The sequence below is a fragment of the Vicugna pacos genome, chromosome 26, assembly GCF_048564905.1.
Source record: "Vicugna pacos chromosome 26, VicPac4, whole genome shotgun sequence".
NCBI lineage: Eukaryota > Metazoa > Chordata > Mammalia > Artiodactyla > Camelidae > Vicugna > Vicugna pacos.
In genome coordinates this window covers 16,216,843-16,235,754 of record NC_133012.1, presented here as the reverse complement: position 1 = coordinate 16,235,754, position 18,912 = coordinate 16,216,843, and positions in this window count along the sequence as shown.

Sequence of the window (18,912 nt, the reverse complement as noted above, 5' to 3'; positions counted from 1 at the left end):
TGCAGGTCCTGGAGTGTGCAGGCCAATGAGTGTGCAGTTCCAGGAGTTTGCAGGCCCAGTAGTTTGCAGGACTAGTCCAGGGAAGGCCCAGACCAGGGAAGGCCCAGGAGTGTGCAGACAGTGGTGTGTGCAGGCACAGGTGGATGCATTCCTACGTGTGTGTAGGCCCATTAGTGTGCAGGCCCAGGCCAGGGCAGGCCCAGGAGTGTGCAGGTCCAGGAGCGTACATGCCCAGGATTGTGTAGGCTCAAGATATTGCAGGTCCAGGAGTGTACAGGCCCATGAGTGTGCAGTTCCAGGAGTGTGCCGGCACACGTGGGAACAGGCCTAGGAGTGTGCAGGCATAGGTGGGAGCAGGCCCAGGAGTGTGCAGGCACAGGAGGGAACAGGCCAGGAGTGTGCAGGCCAAGGAGAGTGCAGGGCCAAGAGAGGGCAGGCACAGGAGTGTGCAGGCACAGGAGCGTACAGGCCCAGGATTGTGCAGGCTCAAGATTGTGCAGGTCAAGGAGTGTGCAGTCCCATGAGTGTGCAGTTCCAGGGGTGTGCAGGCCTAGGATAGGGCAGGACCAGCAGTGAAGAGGCCCAGGTTCGTGCAGGCCCAGGTATGTGCAGGCCCTGTAGTGTGCAGGCCCAGAGGAGTGCAGACAGAAGTCGAACAGGCCTAGGAGTCTGCCGGCCAAGGAGTGTGCATAGCCAGGACTGTGCAGTCCCAAGAGTGTGCAGACACGGGGCGGAACAGGCACACGACTGTACTGGCCCAGGAGTGCAGAGGCCCAGGTTTGTGTAGGCTTTGGGATGCGCAGGCCCAGGAGTGTGCGGGTCCAGGTGTGTGAAGGCCCAGGAGTGTGCAGACAGAGGAGTGTGCAGGCCCAGGAGTGTGCAGATCCAGGAGGATACAAGCCTAGGTGTGTTCAGGCCCAATATTGTTCAGGTCGTGGACTGTGCAGGCCGATGAGTGTGCAGTTGCAGAAGTGTGCGGGCCCAGTAGTGTGCAGGCCCAGGCCAGGGAAGACCCAGACCAGGGAAGGCCCAGGATTGTTCAGGTCCAGGAGTGTGCAGGCCCAAGAGTGTGCAGACACAGGAGTCAGCAGGCCCTGGAGTGTGCAGGCCTAGGAGTGTGTAGGCCGAGGAATGTGCAGGCCCAGGAGTGTGCAGGCCCAGGATTGTGCAGACAGAGGGTTGTGTAGGCCCAGGAGGGTGCATTCCTAGGTGTGTGCAGCCCCATTAGTGTGCAGGCCCAGGCCAGGGCAGGCCCAGGAGTGTACAGGTCCAGGAGTGTGCAGGCCCAGGATTGTACAGGCCCAGGAGTTTGCAGGCCCAGGAGTATGCAGTCTCAGGAGTGAGCAGATACAGGAATGTGCAGGCCCAGGTGTATGCAGTCTCAGGAGTGAGCAGATACAGGAGTGTGCAGGCCCAGGTGTGTACAGGCCCAGGTTCGTGCACGCCCAGGCGTGTGCAAACACCAGAGTGTGCAGAGACAGCAGTGTGCAGGTCCAGGAGTATACAGGCCTAGGTGTGTTCAAGCCCAAGATTGTGCAGGTCCTGGAGTGTGCAGGCCAATGAGTGTGCAGTTCCAGGAGTTTGCAGGCCCAGTAGTTTGCAGGACTAGTCCAGGGAAGGCCCAGACCAGGGAAGGCCCACGAGTGTGCAGACAGCGGAGTGTGCAGGCCCAGGAGGGTGCATTCCTAGGTGTGTGTAGGCCCATTAGTGTGCAGGCCCAGGCCAGGGCAGGCCCAGGAGTGTGCAGGTCCAGGACTGTGCAGTGCCAGGAGTGTGTAGACATGGGGCGGAGCAGGCACATGAGAGTAGTGGCCCAGGAGTATAGAGGCCCAGGTGTGTTCAGGCTCTGGGATGCGCAGGCCCAGGAGTGTAGGGTCTAGGGTTGTGCATGCCCAGAAGCGTGCAGACAGAGGAGTGTGCAGGCCCAGGAGCGTGCAGGCCCAGGCCAGGTCAGGCCCAGGAGTGTACAACCCAGGAGTATACAGACCGAGGAGTGTGCAGACCCCGGAGTGTGCAGACTCAGGTGTGTGCAGGCCCAGGAGTGTACAGGCCCACGTTCGTGCAGGCCCAGGCGTGTGCAAACACCACAGTGTGCAGAGACAGGAGTGTGCAGGCCCAGGAGTATACAGGCCCATTAGTGTGCAGGCCCAGGCCAGGGCAGGCCCAGGTGTGTACAAGTCCAGGAGTGTGCAGGTCCAGGAGTGTACAGGCCGAAGAGAGGGCATGCCCAGGAGTGTGCAGGCCCAGGAGTGTGCAGGCCCAAGAGTGTGCAGGTCAAGGAGAGGGCGGGTCTAATTGGGGGCGGCCCAGGCGAGGAAAGGCCCAGGAACGTACAGGCCCAGGAGTGTGCAGACGAGGGATTGTGCGGGCCCAGGAGAAGGCAGGCCCAAGAGTGTGCAGACACAGAAGTCAGTAGGCCCTGGAGTGTGCAGGCCTAGTAGTGTGCAGACAGAGGAGTGTGCAGGCCCAGGAGGGTGCATTTCCAGGAGTGTGCAGGCCCATTATTGTGCAGGCCCAGGAGTGTGCAGACGAGGGATTGTTCGGTCCCAGTAGAAGGCAGGCCCAGGAGTGTAGAGGGCCAGATGTGTGCAGGGCCTGTAGTGTTCAGGCCCAGGTGTGTGCAGGACAGGTGAGGGCCGTCACAGGAGAGGGCAGGGCCAAATGGGGCAGGCCCAGGAGTGTGCAGACAGAGGAGTGTGCAGGCCCAGGAGTGTGCATTCCCAGGAGTGTCAGGCCTATTAGTGTGCAGGCCCAGGCCAGGGCAGGCCCAGGAGTGTACAAGTCCAGGAGTGTGCAAGCTTAGGAGTGTTCAGGCCGAAGAGAGTGCAGGCCCAGGAGAGGGCATGCCCAGGAGTGTGCAGGCTCTAGGGTGTGCCGACCCAGTAGTGTGCAGACACAATACGGAACAGGCCAAGGAGTGTGCAGGCCAAAGAGTGTGCAGACCCAGGACTGTACAGGCCCAGGAATGTGCAGACACGGGAGGGAGCAGGCACACGAGTGTACTGGCACAGGAGTGTTCAGCCCAGGTGTGTGCAGGCTCTGGGTTGTGCAGGCCCAGGAGTGTGCAGACAGAGGAGTGTGCTGGCCCAGGAGGGTACAGTCCCAGGAGTGTGCAGGCCCATTAGTATTCAGGCCCAGGCCAGGGCTGGCCCAGGAGTGTACAGGCCCAGGAGCGTACAGGCCCAGGTGTGTCAGGCACAGGAGTGTGCAGGCGCACAAGTGTGCAGTCCCAGAAGTGTGATGGCACAGGAGGGAGCAGGCCCAGAAGTGTGCAGATCCAGGACTGTGCAGGCGTAGGATAGGTCAGGCCCAGGAGTGTGCAGGTCCAGGAGAGTGCCGGCTGAACTGGGGGCAGGCCCAGGAGAGGGAAGGCCCAGGGTTGTACAGGCCCAGGAGTATGCAGTCACAAGAGTGAGCAGATACAGGAGTGTACAGGCCAAAGTTCGTGCAGGCCCAGGTGTGCGCAGGTCCAGGAGCGTGCAGGCCCAGAAGTGTGCAGATACAATACGGAACGGGCCCGGGAGTGTACAGGCCCAGGTTCCTGCAGGCCCAGGTGTGCGTAGGTCCAGGAGTGCGCAGGTCCAGGAGTGTGCAGGCCCAGTTGTGTGCAGGCCCAGGATTGTGCAGGCCCTGTCGACCCTGGAGGGCAGGATGCCGTGACCAGAGGAGGCGCTCTGTAGGACTGGGGGCGGAGGGCGGGAGAGCAGGCGGTTGGAGAGTCGGTGGTGAGGGCTGGAAAGGGGCAGAGCTGCACCAACCAGGTGTGCGGACCTGAGGGCGTGAGGCTGGGCGGCCTGCCGAGGGTGTTCCTGCAGCAGTGCTGGCCCTGGGTGAGGATGTGGTGGGACCAGGGCTGAGCCAGCGGGGCAGAAGGAGGAGGAGCGGGGAGGAGGGCGCCAGAGGGTGCACAGTGGACCGGTCACTGGGCATCTGCAGGTTTGGAGGCGCTCTGCTGTGTGGGGCTCCAGGCCTCCCTGGGTCTGGGGACGTGGGTGTGATGTGACTCGGAAGGAGGCCGGGTGCGCTTCGGACAGCACCCGCCATCTCTCCCACCCAGGCCCAGTGCTCATGGTCGTGTTGCAGCCTCAGTTTTCCGTCCACTGTCCCAGCAACCCGTTGGTGGTATTCTGAGCAGAGGCAGAGGGTGAGAGTCCTGACTTGGCTTTCCTTCCCTGTGTTTCCAAGTCCACACTCATTCCGCAAGTCGCACGACAGGCCAAGAAATCGGGAGACGCGGTGTCGGGGTAAAGAATAGTGAGTTGATTTGGAAAGCCAGCTGACCGAGAAGATGGCAGGCTAATGTCCTGGAGAGCCACCTTCTCCGAGTGAGAATTCAGGCTCCTTTTACGCTAAAAAGGAGAGGGCTTGTGGGTGGTTGGTGCAAAGTCCTTGGTGCAGGAATTCTTTGTTTTTGCAGTTGTGGGTCAGCTCATGGGGCCCCTGTAAAACCTCAAACAAAACAAATGTTACTTTCTGTTCTGCAGCTGCTTGTGTGTATGGGAGAGCAAAAGAGGTTTTATCCTGAAGGCTGAGAGCCTTGAGAACAGGCTCTTCTGTCAATTTCAGGCTGAAGGCAACATTGATTTCCAAAAGGTGCAGAGCTGGTAAGACAGCCTGGAAAACAGCAGAGGGTTAAAGGAACAAGAACAGATCTAATAGGCAGTCAGATCTGGTCTTTTCTATTACACCTGCTGCCCCAGCAGGGCTGGCCTCAGGGAGGAGGGGCGCCCCCCCAGCCCCCGAGAGCCGCCTGCAGGGGGTGGGGAAGGCAGGGAGGGGGTCTGCCGTGCTGGGGAGGTAAACTAGACATGGCTGATACATGGACAGTGAGTGCAAAGTTAGAAAACCTCTGGGTTTTCCCTCTTTAGGGAGGGAGAGGGAGGCTCAGCATAGGTCCTTGAGCTTCCGCGAGAGAAGTGGCTCTCAGCCCAGGTCGGCTGCGGGCGCCTCTGGGGTTGTCACACCTGAGGGGCCCTCTGAGGACGGGTCCTGTGTTCTTGGCACTGACGTGGATTTTCCTCCTCCTCTTCCCCAAGGGGCGGTAGTGGCTCCGGGGGCAGCTTCCAGCCGATCACGGCCATCCTGCTGTCCTCATGCACGCTGGCCCTGCACGCCCGGCAGCTGGACGTCAGGCTGCAGCTGGACTACGTCTCCGCCTCGCAGGTAAGAGGAGCCCCGCTGCTTCCCTGGGGACCGGCAAGGGGGTCCCTCGGGAGGGGTTTCGGTTGGGGGCTCCTGGCTAGACGCCACAGCCGTGTGAGTGGCACCGTTGGGGTGAAGGAGGCTGGTGCCAGGGACAGGGCAGGTCCAGGAGTATGCAGGCCCAGGAGTGTGCGGGCCCAGGAGTGTGGAGACACTGGAGAGGGCCGGCCCAGGAGTGTGCAGGGACAGATGTGAGCAGACCCTGGAGTGTGCAGGTCCATGAGAGGGTCGGGCGAAGTGGGGGCTGGGCCGGGATAGGGCATGGCCAGGGGTGTGCAGGCCCAGAGTGTGCTTGCCCAGGGTTGTGCAGACACAGGACTGTGCAGGTGCAGGAGTGTGTAGGCCCAGGAGATTGCTGGCACAGGTGGGAACAGGCCTAGGAGTGTGCAGGCATAGGTGGGAGGAGGCCCAGGAGTGTGCAGGCCCAGTAGTGTGCAGGCACAGGAGTCAGCAGGCCCTGGAGTGTGCTGGCCCAGGTGTGTGCAGGCCCAGGAGTGTGCAGACAGAGGAGTGTGCAGGCTCAGTAGGGTGCAGGCCCAGGCCAGGGCAGGCCTAGGATTGTACAGGCCCAGGAGTGTGCATGTCCAGGAGTGTGCAGACACCAGAGTGTGCAGAGACAGAAGTGTGCAGGCCCAGGACTGTACAGGCTCAGGCCTGAGCAGTCCCAGGAGTGTGCAGAGAGTGGAGGGTGCAGGCCCAGGCCATGGCAGGCCCAGGAGTGTGCAGTCCCAGGAGTGTGCCGGCACACGTGGCAACAGGCCTAGGAGTGTGCAGGCATAGGTGGGAGCAGGCCCAGGAGTGTGCAACCCAGGAGTGTGCAGAGCCAGGTAGGGGAGGCCTAAGGATGTTCAGGCGCAGGAGGGTGCATTCCTAGGTGTGTGTAGGCCCATTAGTGTGCAGGCCAGGCCAGGGCAGGCCCAGGAGTGTGCAGGACCAGGACTGTGCAGTGCCAGGAGTGTGTAGACACGGGGCGGAGCAGGCACATGAGAGTAGTGGCCCAGGAGTATCGAGGCCCAGGTGTGTTCAGGCTCTGTTATGCACAGGCCCAGGAGTGTAGGGTCTAGGGTTGTGCATGCCCAGAAGTGTGCAGACAGAGGAGTGTGCAGGCCCAGGAGCGTGCAGGCCCAGGCCAGGTTAGGCCCAGGAGTGTACAACCCAGGAGTATACAGACTGAGGAGTGTGCAGACCCCGGAGTGTGCAGACTCAGGTGTGTGCAGGCCCAGGAGTGTACAGGCCCACGTTCGTGCAGGCCCAGGCGTGTGCAAACACCACAGTGTGCAGAGACCGCAGTGTGCAGGCCCAGGAGTATACAGGCCCAGGTGTGTTCAAGCCCAAGATTGTGCAGGTCCTGGAGTTTGCAGGCCAATGACTGTGCAGTAACAGCAGTTTTCAGGCCCGGTACTTTTCAGGCCCCTGGCCAGGGAAGGCCCAGACCAGGGAAGGCACAGCAGTGTACAGGTCCAGGGGTGTACAGTCCCAGTAGTGTGCAGAACCAGGTGAGGGCAGGCCCCAGAGTGTGCAGGCCCAGGAGAGGGCAGGCCCAAGGGTGTCCAGGCGCAGGAATGGGGAGTCCTAGGACCGTGCACGCCATGCAGAGGGCAGGCCCATGAGTGTACATGGCCAGGAGTGTGCAGGCACAGGAGGGAGGAGGTACACGAGTGTGCAGGCCTAGGAGTGTGCAGGACTTGTGAGGGCCGTCACAGGAGAGGGCAGGGCAATTTGGGGCAGGCCCAGGAGTGTGCAGACAGAGGAGTGTGCAGGCCCAGGAGGGTGCAGTCCCTGGAGAGTGCAGGCCCATTAGTGTGCAGGCGCATGCCAGGGTACGCCCAGGAGTGTACAGGTCCAGGAGTGTGCAGGCCCAGGAATGTGTAGGCACAGGTGTGGGCAGGCCTAGGAAAGGGCAGGCCCAGGATTCAAGAGGCCCACGTTCGTGCAGGCCCAGGTGTGTGCAGGCCCTGGGGTGTGCAGGCCCACAGGTATGCAGACACAAGACGGAACAGGCCCATGAGTGTGCAGGCCAAGGTGTTGCAGACCCAGGAATGTGCAGTCCCAGGAGTTTGCAGACACGGGGGGGAGCAAGCACACGTGTGTACTGACCCAGGTGTGTAGAGGCCCAGATCTCTGCAGGCTCTGGGATGCGCAGGCCCAGGAGTGTGCAGATCCAGGGTTATGCAGGCCCAGGAGTGTGCAGACAGAGGAGTGTGCAGGCCCAGGAGGGTGCATTCCTAGGTGTGTGCAGCCCCATTAGTGTGCAGTCCCAGGCCAGGGCAGGCCCAGGTGTGTACAGGTACAGGAGTGTGCAGGCCCAGGAGTGTATAGGCCCAGGAGTTTGCAGGCCCAGGCCAGGGAATGCCCAGACCAGGGAAGGCCCAGGAGTGTACAGGTCCAGGAGTGTGCAGGCCCAGGGGTGTGCAGGCCCAAAAGTGTGCAGGCACAGAAGTGTGCAGTCCCAGGAATGTGCCAGCACAGGTGGGAACAGGGCTAGGAGTGTGCAGGCACAGGTGGGAGCAGGCCCAGGAGTATGCAGGCACAGGAGGGAGCAGGCCTAGGTTCGTGCAGGCCCTGGAGTGTGTAGACACCAGAGTGTGCAGAGATAGGAGTGTGCAGAGAAGGAGTGCAGGCCCAGGTGTGTTTAGGCCCAGTGCTGTGCAGGTCCAGCAGTGTGCAGGCCCAGGAGTGTGCAGATCCAGGAGGATAAAGGCCTATGTGTGTTCAGGCCCAATATTGTGCAGGTCGTGCCTTTGCAGGCCGATGAGTGTGCAGTTGCAGAAGTGTGCGGGCCCAGTAGTGTGCAGGCCCAGGCCAGGGAAGACCCAGTCCAGGGAAGGACCAGGATGGTACAGGTCCAGGTGTGTGCAGGCCCAAGAGTGTGCAGACACAGGGGTCAGCAGGCCCAGGAGTGTGCAGGCCTAGGAGTGTGTGGGCCGAGGAGTGTGCAGACAGAGGAGTGTGCAGGCCCAGGAGTGTGAAGGCCCAGGAGTGTACAGACAGTGGGGTGTGTAGGCCCAGGTGGGTGCATTCCTAGGTGTGTGCAGCCCCATTAGTGTGCAGGCCCAGGCCAGGGCAGGCCCAGGGGTGTTTAGGCCCAGGTTCGTGCCGGCCAAGGAGAGGGCAGGCCCAGGAGTGAACAGGCCCAGGTTCGTGCAGGCCCAGGTGTGTTCAGGCCCTGGAGTGCGCAGGCCGAGAGGTGTGAAGACACAAGACGGAACAGGCCCAGGAGTGTGCAGACAAGAGGAGTGTGCAGACAAGAGGAGTGTGCAGGCCGAGGAGCGTGCAGGCCCAGGTGTGTCAGGCACAGGAGTGTGCAGGCGCCCAATGTGCAGTTCCAGAAGGGTGATGGCACAGGAGGGAGCAGGTCCAGAAGTGTGCAGATCCAGGACTGTGCAGGCGTACGATAGGTCAGGCCCAGGAGTGTGCAGCTCCAGGAGAGTGCCGGCCGAACTGGGGGCAGGCCCAGGAGAGGGAAGGCCCCGGAGTGTGCAGACAGAGGAGTGTGCAGGCCCAGGAGTTTGCAGGCCCAGGAGAGGGCATGCCCAGGGGTGTGCAGGCCCAGGAGTGTGCAGCCCCAGGAGTGTGCAGACAGAAGAGTGTCCAGGGCCAGGATAGGGCAGGCCTAGGAGTGTACAGGCCCAGGAGTGTGCAGACACCAGAGTGTGCAGAGACAGCAGTGTGCAGGTCCAGGAGTGTACAGGCTCAGGGCTGTGCAGTCCCAGGAGTGTGCAGACAGAGGAGGGTGCAGGCCCAGGCCAGGGCAGGCCCAGGAGTGTGCAGTCCCAGGAGTGTGCCGGCACAGGAGGGAACAGGCCAGGAGTGTGCAGGCCAAGGAGAGTGCAGGGCCAAGAGAGGGCAGGCACAGGAGTGTGCAGGCCCAGGAGCGTACAGGCCCAGGATTGTGCAGGCTCAAGATTGTTCAGGTCCAGGAGTGTGCAGGCCCATGAGTGTACAGTTCCAGGAGTGTGCAGGCCTAGGAGAGGGCAGGACCAGCAGTGAAGAGGCCCAGGTTCGTGCAGGCCCAGGTATGTGCAGGCCCTGTAGTGTGCAGGCCCAGAGGTGTGCAGACAGAAGTCGAACAGGCCTAGGAGTCTGCAGGCCAAGGAGTGTGCATAGCCAGGACTGTGCGGTCCCAAGAGTGTGCAGACACGGGGCGGAACAGGCACATGACTGTACTGGCCCAGGAGTGTAGAGGCCCAGGTGTGTGCAGGCCATGGGATGCGCAGGCCCCGGAGTGTGCAGGTCCAGGGGTGTCAAGGCGCAGGGGTGTGCAGACAGAGGAGTGAGCAGGCCCAAGCGTGTGCACGTCAAAGAGAGGGCGGGCCTAATAGGTGGTGGCCCAGGCGAGGAAAGGACCAGGAGAATGCAGGCTCAGGAGTCGGCAGGCCCAGGAGTGTGCAGGCCCATGAGTGTGCATTCCTAGGTGGGTGTAGCACCATTAGTGTGCAGGCCCAGGCCAGGGCATGCCCAGGAGTGTACAGGTCCAGGAGTGTTCAGGCCCAGGAGTGTACAGGCCCAGGAGTTTGCAGGCCCAGGTGTATGCAGTCTCAGAAGTGAGCAGATACAGGAGTGTGCAGGCCCAGGTGTGTACAGGCCAAAGTTCGTGCAGGCCCAGGCGTGTGCAAACACCAGAGTGTGCAAGACAGGAGTGTGCAGGTCCAGGAGTATACAGGCCTAGGTGTGTTCAAGCCCAAGATTGTGCAGGTCCTGGAGTGTGCAGGCCAATGAGTGTGCAGTTCCAGGAGTTTGCAGGCCCAGTAGTTTGCAGGCCCAGGCCAGGGAAGGCCCAGACCAGGGAAGGCCCACGAGTGTGCAGACAGAGGAGTGTGCAGGCCCAGGAGGGTGCATTCCTAGGTGTGTGTAGGCCCATTAGTGTGCAGGCCCAGGCCAGGGCAGGCCCAGGAGTGTGCAGGTCCAGGACTGTGCAGTGCCAGGAGTGTGTAGACACGGGGCGGAGCAGGCACATGAGAGTAGTGGCCCAGGAGTATAGAGGCCCAGGTGTGTTCAGGCTCTGGGATGCGCAGGCCCAGGAGTGTAGGGTCTAGGGTTGTGCATGCCCAGAAGTGTGCAGACAGAGGAGTGTGCAGGCCCAGGAGCGTGCAGGCCCAGGCCAGGTCAGGCCCAGGAGTGTACAACCCAGGAGTATACAGACCGAGGAGTGTGCAGACCCCGGAGTGTGCAGACTCAGGTGTGTGCAGGCCCAGGAGTGTACAGGCCCACGTTCGTGCAGGCCCAGGCGTGTGCAAACACCACAGTGTGCAGAGACAGGAGTGTGCAGGCCCAGGATTATACAGGCCCAGGTGTGTTCAAGCCCAAGATTGTGCAGGTCCTGGAGTTTGCAGGCCAATGAGTGTGCAGTTCCAGCAGTTTTCAGGCCCAGTAGTTTTCAGGCCCAGGCCAGGGAAGGCCCAGACCAGGGAAGGCACAGCAGTGTACAGGTCCAGGGGTGTACAGTCCCAGTAGTGTGCAGAACCAGGTGAGGGCAGGCCCCAGAGTGTGCAGGCCCAGGAGAGGGCAGGCCCAAGGGTGTCCAGGCGCAGGAATGGGGAGTCCTAGGACCGTGCACGCCATGCAGAGGGCAGGCCCATGAGTGTACATGGCCAGGAGTGTGCAGGCACAGGAGGGAGGAGGTACACGAGTGTGCAGGCCTAGGAGTGTGCAGGACTTGTGAGGGCCGTCACAGGAGAGGGCAGGGCAATTTGGGGCAGGCCCAGGAGTGTGCAGACAGAGGAGTGTGCAGGCCCAGGAGGGTGCAGTCCCTGGAGAGTGCAGGCCCATTAGTGTGCAGGCGCATGCCAGGGTACGCCCAGGAGTGTACAGGTCCAGGAGTGTGCAGGCCCAGGAATGTGTAGGCACAGGTGTGGGCAGGCCTAGGAAAGGGCAGGCCCAGGATTCAAGAGGCCCACGTTCGTGCAGGCCCAGGTGTGTGCAGGCCCTGGGGTGTGCAGGCCCACAGGTATGCAGACACAAGACGGAACAGGCCCATGAGTGTGCAAGCCAAGGTGTTGCAGACCCAGGAATGTGCAGTCCCAGGAGTTTGCAGACACGGGGGGGAGCAATCACACGTGTGTACTGGCCCAGGTGTGTAGAGGCCCAGATCTGTGCATGCTCTGGGATGCGCAGGCCCAGGAGTGTGCAGATCCAGGGTTATGCAGGCCCAGGAGTGTGCAGACAGAGGAGTGTGCAGGCCCAGGCGGGTGCGTTCCTAGGTGTGTGCAGCCCCATTAGTGTGCAGTCCCAGGCCAGGGCAGGCCCAGGTGTGTACAGGTACAGGAGTGTGCAGGCCCAGGAGTGTATAGGCCCAGGAGTTTGCAGGCCCAGGCCAGGGAATGCCCAGACCAGGGAAGGCCCAGGAGTGTACAGGTCCAGGAGTGTGCAGGCCCAGGGGTGTGCAGGCCCAAAAGTGTGCAGGCGCAGAAGTGTGCAGTCCCAGGAATGTGCCAGCACAGGTGGGAACAGGGCTAGGAGTGTGCAGGCACAGGTGGGAGCAGGCCCAGGAGTATGCAGGCACAGGAGGGAGCAGGCCTAGGTTCGTGCAGGCCCTGGAGTGTGTAGACACCAGAGTGTGCAGAGATAGGAGTGTGCAGAGAAGGAGTGTGCAGGCCCAGGTGTGTTTAGGCCCAGTGCTGTGCAGGTCCAGCAGTGTGCAGGCCCAGGAGTGTGCAGATCCAGGAGGATAAAGGCCTATGTGTGTTCAGGCCCAATATTGTGCAGGTCGTGCCTTTGCAGGCCGATGAGTGTGCAGTTGCAGAAGTGTGCGGGCCCAGTAGTGTGCAGGCCCAGGCCAGGGAAGACCCAGTCCAGGGAAGGCCCAGGATGGTACAGGTCCAGGTGTGTGCAGGCCCAAGAGTGTGCAGACACAGGGGTCAGCAGGCCCAGGAGTGTGCAGGCCTAGGAGTGTGTAGGCCGAGGAGTGTGCAGACAGAGGAGTGTGCATGCCCAGGAGTGTGCAGGCCCAGGAGTGTACAGACAGAAGAGTGTGTAGGCCCAGGTGGGTGCATTCCTAGGTGTGTGCAGCCCCATTAGTGTGCAGGCCCAGGCCAGGGCAGGCCCAGGGGTGTTTAGGCCCAGGTTCGTGCCGGCCAAGGAGAGGGCAGGCCCAGGAGTGAACAGGCCCAGGTTCGTGCAGGCCCAGGTGTGTTCAGGCCCTGGAGTGCGCAGGCCGAGAGGTGTGAAGACACAAGACGGAACAGGCCCAGGAGTGTGCAGACAAGAGGAGTGTGCAGACAAGAGGAGTGTGCAGGCCGAGGAGCGTGCAGGCCCAGGTGTGTCAGGCACAGGAGTGTGCAGGCGCCCAATGTGCAGTTCCAGAAGGGTGATGGCACAGGAGGGAGCAGGTCCAGAAGTGTGCAGATCCAGGACTGTGCAGGCGTACGATAGGTCAGGCCCAGGAGTGTGCAGCTCCAGGAGAGTGCCAGCCGAACTGGGGGCAGGCCCAGGAGAGGGAAGGCCCCGGAGTGTGCAGACAGAGGAGTGTGCAGGCCCAGGAGTTTGCAGGCCCAGGAGAGGGCATGCCCAGGGGTGTGCAGGCCCAGGAGTGTGCAGCCCCAGGAGTGTGCAGACAGAAGAGTGTCCAGGGCCAGGATAGGGCAGGCCTAGGAGTGTACAGGCCCAGGAGTGTGCAGACACCAGAGTGTGCAGAGACAGAAGTGTGCAGGTCCAGGAGTGTACAGGCTCAGGGCTGTGCAGTCCCAGGAGTGTGCAGACAGAGGAGGGTGCAGGCCCAGGCCAGGGCAGGCCCAGGAGTGTGCAGTCCCAGGAGTGTGCCGGCACACGTGGGAACAGGCCTAGGAGTGTGCAGGCATAGGTGGGAGCAGGCCCAGGAGTGTGCAGGCACAGGAGGGAACAGGCCAGGAGTGTGCAGGCCAAGGAGAGTGCAGGGCCAAGAGAGGGCAGGCACAGGAGTGTGCAGGCCCAGGAGTGTGCAGTCCCAGGAGTGTGCCGGCACACGTGGGAACAGGCCTAGGAGGGTGCAGGCATAGGTGGGAGCAGGCCCAGGAGTGTGCAGGCACAGGAGAGTGCAGGGCCAAGAGAGGGCAGGCACAGGAGTGTGCAGGCCCAGGAGCGTACAGGCCCAGGATGGTGCAGGCTCAAGATTGTGCAGGTCCAGGAGTCTGCAGGCCCATGAGTGTGCAGTTCCAGGAGTGTGCAGGCTTAGGAGAGGGCAGGACCAGCAGTGAAGAGGCCCAGGTTCATGCGGGCCCAGGAGAAGACAGGCCCAAGAGTGTGCAGGCACAGGTGTCAGAGGGCCCTGGAGTGTGCCTGCCCAGGTGTGTGCAGGCCCAGGAGTGTGCAGACAGAGGAGTGTGCAGGCTGAGGAGTGTGCAGGCCCAGGCCACGGCAGGCCCAGGAGTGTACAGGCCCAGGAGTATACAGACCGAGGACTGTGCAGTCCCCGGAGTGTGCAGAGACAGGAGTGTGCAGGCCCAGGAGTGTGCAGGCCCAAGGGTGTGCAGGCCTAGGAGTGTGCAGATGAGGGATTGTGCAGGCCCAGGAGAAGGGAGGCTCAGGAGTGTGCAGGCCCAGCAGTGTGCAGGCCTGGGGGTGTGTAGGCCCAGGAGTGTACAGGCCCAGGATTGTGCAGGCTCAAGATTGTGCAGGTCTGGGAGTGTGCAGGCCAAGGGGTGTGCAGTTCCATGTGTGTGCAAACAGAGGAGTGTGCAGGACCAGTAGGGTGCAGGCCGAGGTGTGTACAGGACCAGGAGTGTTCAGGCCCATTAGTGTGCAGGACCAGGCCAGGGAAGACCCAGACCAGGGAAGGCCCAGGATTGTACAGGTCCAGGAGTGTGCAGGCCCAAGAGTGTGCAGCCCCAGGAGTGTGCAGACAGAAGAGTGTCCAGGGCCAGGATAAGGCAGGCCTAGGAGTGTACAGGCCCAGGAGTGTGCATGTCCAGGAGTGTGCAGACACCAGAGTGTGCAGAGACAGAAGTGTGCAGGACCAGGAGTGTACAGGCTCAGGGCTGTGCAGTCCCAGGAGTGTGCAGACAGAGGAGGGTGCAGGCCCAGGCCAGGGCAGGCCCAGGAGTGTGCAGTCCCAGGAGTGTGCCGGCCCAGGAGGGAACAGGCCAGGAGTGTGCAGGCCAAGGAGAGTGCAGGGCCAAGAGAGGGCAGGCACAGGAGTGTGCAGGCCCAGGAGCGTACAGGCCCAGGATTGTGCAGGCTCAAGATTGTTCAGGTCCAGGAGTGTGCAGGCCCATGAGTGTACAGTTCCAGGAGTGTGCAGGCCTAGGAGAGGGCAGGACCAGCAGTGAAGAGGCCCAGGTTCGTGCAGGCCCAGGTATGTGCAGGCCCTGTAGTGTGCAGGCCCAGAGGTGTGCAGACAGAAGTCGAACAGGCCTAGGAGTCTGCAGGCCAAGGAGTGTGCATAGCCAGGACTGTGCGGTCCCAAGAGTGTGCAGACACGGGGCGGAACAGGCACACGACAGTACTGGCCCAGGAATGTAGAGGCCCAGGTGTGTGCAGGTCATGGGATGCGCAGGCCCCGGAGTGTGCAGGTCCAGGGGTGTCAAGGCGCAGGAGTGTGCAGACAGAGGAGTGAGCAGGCCCAAGCGTGTGCACGTCAAAGAGAGGGCGGGCCTAATAGGTGGTGGCCCAGGCGAGGGAAGGACCAGGAGAATGCAGGCCCAGGAGTCAGCAGGCCCAGGAGTGTGCAGGCCCATGAGTGTGCATTCCTAGGTGGGTGTAGCACCATTAGTGTGCAGGCCCAGGCCAGGGCATGCCCAGGAGTGTACAGGTCCAGGAGTGTTCAGGCCCAGGAGTGTACAGGCCCAGGAGTTTGCAGGCCCCGGTGTATGCAGTCTCAGAAGTGAGCAGATACAGGAGTGTGCAGGCCCAGGTGTGTACAGGCCAAAGTTCGTGCAGGCCCAGTTGTGCGCACGTCCAGGAGCGTGCAGGCCCAGAGTGTGCAGATACAATACGGAACAGGCCCGGGAGTGTACAGGCCCAGGTTCCTGAAGGCCCAGCTGTGCGTAGTTCCAGGAGTGCGCAGGTCCAGGAGTGTGCAGGCCCAGTTGTGTGCAGGCCCAGGATTGTGCAGGCCCTGTCAACCCTGGAGGACAGGATACCGTGACCAGAGGGGCAGGCCTAGGCTTGTGCGGGACAGTTGAGGGCTGTCACAGGAGAGGGCAGGGCCAAATGGGGCAGGCCCAGGATTGTGCAGGACCAGGACCTTGCAGGCCCAGGAGTATACAGTCACAGCAGTGAGCAGGTACAGGAGAGTGCAGGCCCAGGATTGTACCGGCCCAGGTTCGTGCAGGCCCAGGTGTGCGCAGGTTTAGGAGCGTGCAGGCCCAGGTGTGTGCAGGCCCAAGAGTGTGCAGGACAAGTTGTGTTCAGGCCGAGGAGTGTGCAGGACAGGTGAGGACCGTCGTAGCAGATGGTAGGCCAAATGTGGCAGGCCCAGGAGTGTGCAGACAGAGGAGCGTGAAGGCCCAGGAGTGTGAAGACACCAGAGTGTGCAGTTCCATGGGTGTGCTGGCCCAGGAGTGTGCAGACAGAGGAGTGTGCAGGCCCAGGTGTGTACAGGCCCAGGAGTATACAGACCGAGGGGTGTGCAGAACCCGGAGTGTGCAGAGACAGGAGTGTGCAGGCCCAGGAGTATACAGGCCCAGTACTCTGCAGGCCCAGGAATGTCCAGGCCCAGGAGTGTGCAGATGAGGGATTGTGCGGGCCCAGGAGAAGGCAGGCCCAGAAATGTGCAGGCCCAGCAGGGTGCAGGCCCAAGTATGTGCAGGCTCATGATTGTGCAGCTCCAGGTGGGTGCAGGCCAATGAGTGTGCAGTTCCAGGAGTGTGAATGCCTAGGAGAGGGCAGGCACGGCTGTCAAGAGTCCCAGGTTCGTGCAGGCCCAGGTTTGTGCAGGCCCAGCAGTGTGCAGGCCCAGGAATGTGCAGGCTCAAGTGGGAAGTGTTTGTTGGGCCTGAGCAACTGTCCCCTGTCCTCCACCTCTGTCCCTGCCTGGCTGCACCTCTGCAGCTGCTCTCCTGCTCTCCTGGCCTCTTAGCTCTGTATCCCTCTCCCTCTCATGGTAGTCTTCTCTGCGTTTGCCTGCCTCTGGACAGATGGCCCAAGTCAGGACCCATGGGGGCTAGGGTGGAGGGGACTGGGGACTGGGTGGGGGAATTCAGAGAGCTGTCCTGTCCCCTGTGGTCCTCATTTGCACATCCATGTACTGGGCTGAGGAGGAACTCCATGCCCCAGGACACGCCCTAACTTCACAGGTCGTGGAGTACGGCCTGGATGCCTGGGGAACCGGCCTGGTGGGCGAGGACAGGGCAGGAATGGACAGGGGCGGACCCACTGCCTCTGCTGCCTCACCTGCTGGGCTGGGGAGAGCTCTGCCCAGGAAGCAGGAAGGCCTAGCAGGATGCGGGCCTCTCCCAGGGCCCTCATCCCGGCCGACTGAGGCCCCGTGGGCCAGAGAGGCCATAGCCTGCAGGCTGGGGTGCCAGGGTGGGAAGGAGGCTGGGAGCCCCCTGACCGTGTGCCCTGTCTCCTGGGTGGCCAAGGCTGCCTGGCTGCCGTTCATTTGCTCAGTTTATCAGGTAATGAGATGAAAGTGAGGCTTCCAGACAGAGGGGGCGTTGAGCCGGGGGAGAATGGCTGCTTCCTTCTGGGCCTGGAGGGGCAGCCCACCCCCCAGCCTTGCCCACTCCTCTGCTGCCCCCTCACAGCCCACCCAGCCCAGGAGCCCTGTGGCCACCCAGCAGAGGGGGTCCTGCGAGCCTCTGCCGAGCACTGTGGGCCCCAGGAGTCCTTGCGAACAGTTCCCCATTGCGGTTACGCTAGTCTGAATGACATTCGTTAGGTGTCAGCTGTGAGTGGGACGCACGTTAACGGCACAGCAATGATAACAGAAGTAGCAGTCACCACTCGCTGAGTGTCCCTCCGTGGTGGTTGCGCGGCCAAGCTCAGGTGGCGGTCTGGGACCAGGAACAGGGCTCGTCTGTGATAAGGGCCAGGCACCCTGTGTCAGGACCCGAGGTCAGTCTGTGATGAAATTCAAGGCTCAGTGTGTGACCAGGGTCATGTCTAGGTCTGAGGGTCAGCCTGTCCTCTGAGCCGGTGGCCCCCTGCCTGGCCTCTCCACCCCCTCCTCCCACCACGTCCTCACCACCTGGGTCACCAAGGTAACCAGCCTTGAAATAATGGGTGTTTCAGCAGCTGAGGCCTAACTTGAATTTATCCTGAAAGACTCAGTTCTGCAGCAGTTGCCAGGGAAACTAAGGGGCATCCTGTCTCTCCCACCCACTGCCAGTTTCCACGTCAGTCAGGCTTCCACTTGACACCTGGGCTGGGGCAGCAAAGGGGGATGGGCAGAACGTGCCCACCCTGGCCCTGCTACCAGTCCTGTCTCCTGGACCCCAGGCCTCTGTGCTTTTGTCTCAGTGTGATGGGATGGGATGGGATGGCTCAGCAGGGGAGCCCACTGAGGTATATATAGAGTGCCAGGCGGGAGGCCCTGGGGTCGGTTTTGGCAGGCAGGCTTAGTCTGGGGCCAGCGAGCGGAGCACTTGGAATCTGATCCTGGATTTGATCCCAGCTCCTCTCCTTGTCAGCCTGGTGGCTAACTTGGTGTCTGTCTGCATCTGTCAAATGGGTGTGGTCATGGGGCTGTTGAGGTCATCCGAGCAAAGTGGTAGTGATGAAGGCCCCCTGGGCAGCCTCGGCTGTCATATCTTCAGAGCTGCTCCCCTGCCCTGTGCCGAGGGCATGGAGGCATTCCTGGGGCTCCCTGCCTTCCCCCGGGCTCTGGTCTGCTTCCCATCTCCTCCACCCTGGCCCCCAGGGTCTTTCCACAACATTCCCAGTTCAGAGTGAAGTCCTGTTTGTGCAGTATCCTTGAGACCCTGGCTTCACCTGTCTTCTGAGACTTGGGCCTCCACACCATCTCCAGGGCAGACCTTCCTCTTTGAGCCTCAGTTGTCTCTGCTGTAGGCGGGTGAACGTTTGGTTCCTGGGTGGACTGAGACTCAAGGCTTCTGTGTACTGAGGTTACCAGCACAGAGCAGGCGCAGGGGGTAGTCAGGACTCCCTTGCCCAGGTTTATACCCAGAGAGCCAACCTTGGGGAGAGCAATCTTCCTTGAAGATTGTGGGGCCCAGTCCAACTCAGCCTCCTCCCCAATTGGGGAAGCAGGGCGTCACTTCAGGTGGGCAGGCTCAAGTCTTCCCATCTGAACAATGAGAGCAGAGAGGTCTCCCTTGTGGGATCACAAGGCATCGTGCCCAGACCCAGGACGTGGCTCAAAACCAGGTCCCTCGGCCCCCGCATAGTCAGGATTCATGCAGAACTCAGCCCTGCCCCTGCCCTGCGGCCCTCCCTGGCAAGTCCTCCCTGGGCCTCTGCTGCACAGCTGGGAGCTCAGGGGTCAAGCACGGTGCACACCCACTCCCGGAAGGTTGCAGCCACCCCTCCTACCCATCCCTTGTCTGGCAGAGGGGCTCTGCCTCTGGGTTCAGGGGAAAGTGGGACCCATGGGAGGGTGGGCTCTGTGAGAGGAGAAGTTTCTGCTAGGGTGTGGGGGGTGTGATATTCTCAGTTGCCACATCACTCAGCAGGGAGAAGGAGCCCCGCCTTCCAAATTGGGGGAGTTAGGGGTGTCCCTTTCTAGCGTCCGGTTCATTCACCAGGCCCCCCTTGATGGTCAGTTCCCAACACAGGCACGGGGACCGCTGGGAGGGCACTCTGCACATCTCTAGCCGCCCTCCCCGGAACAGA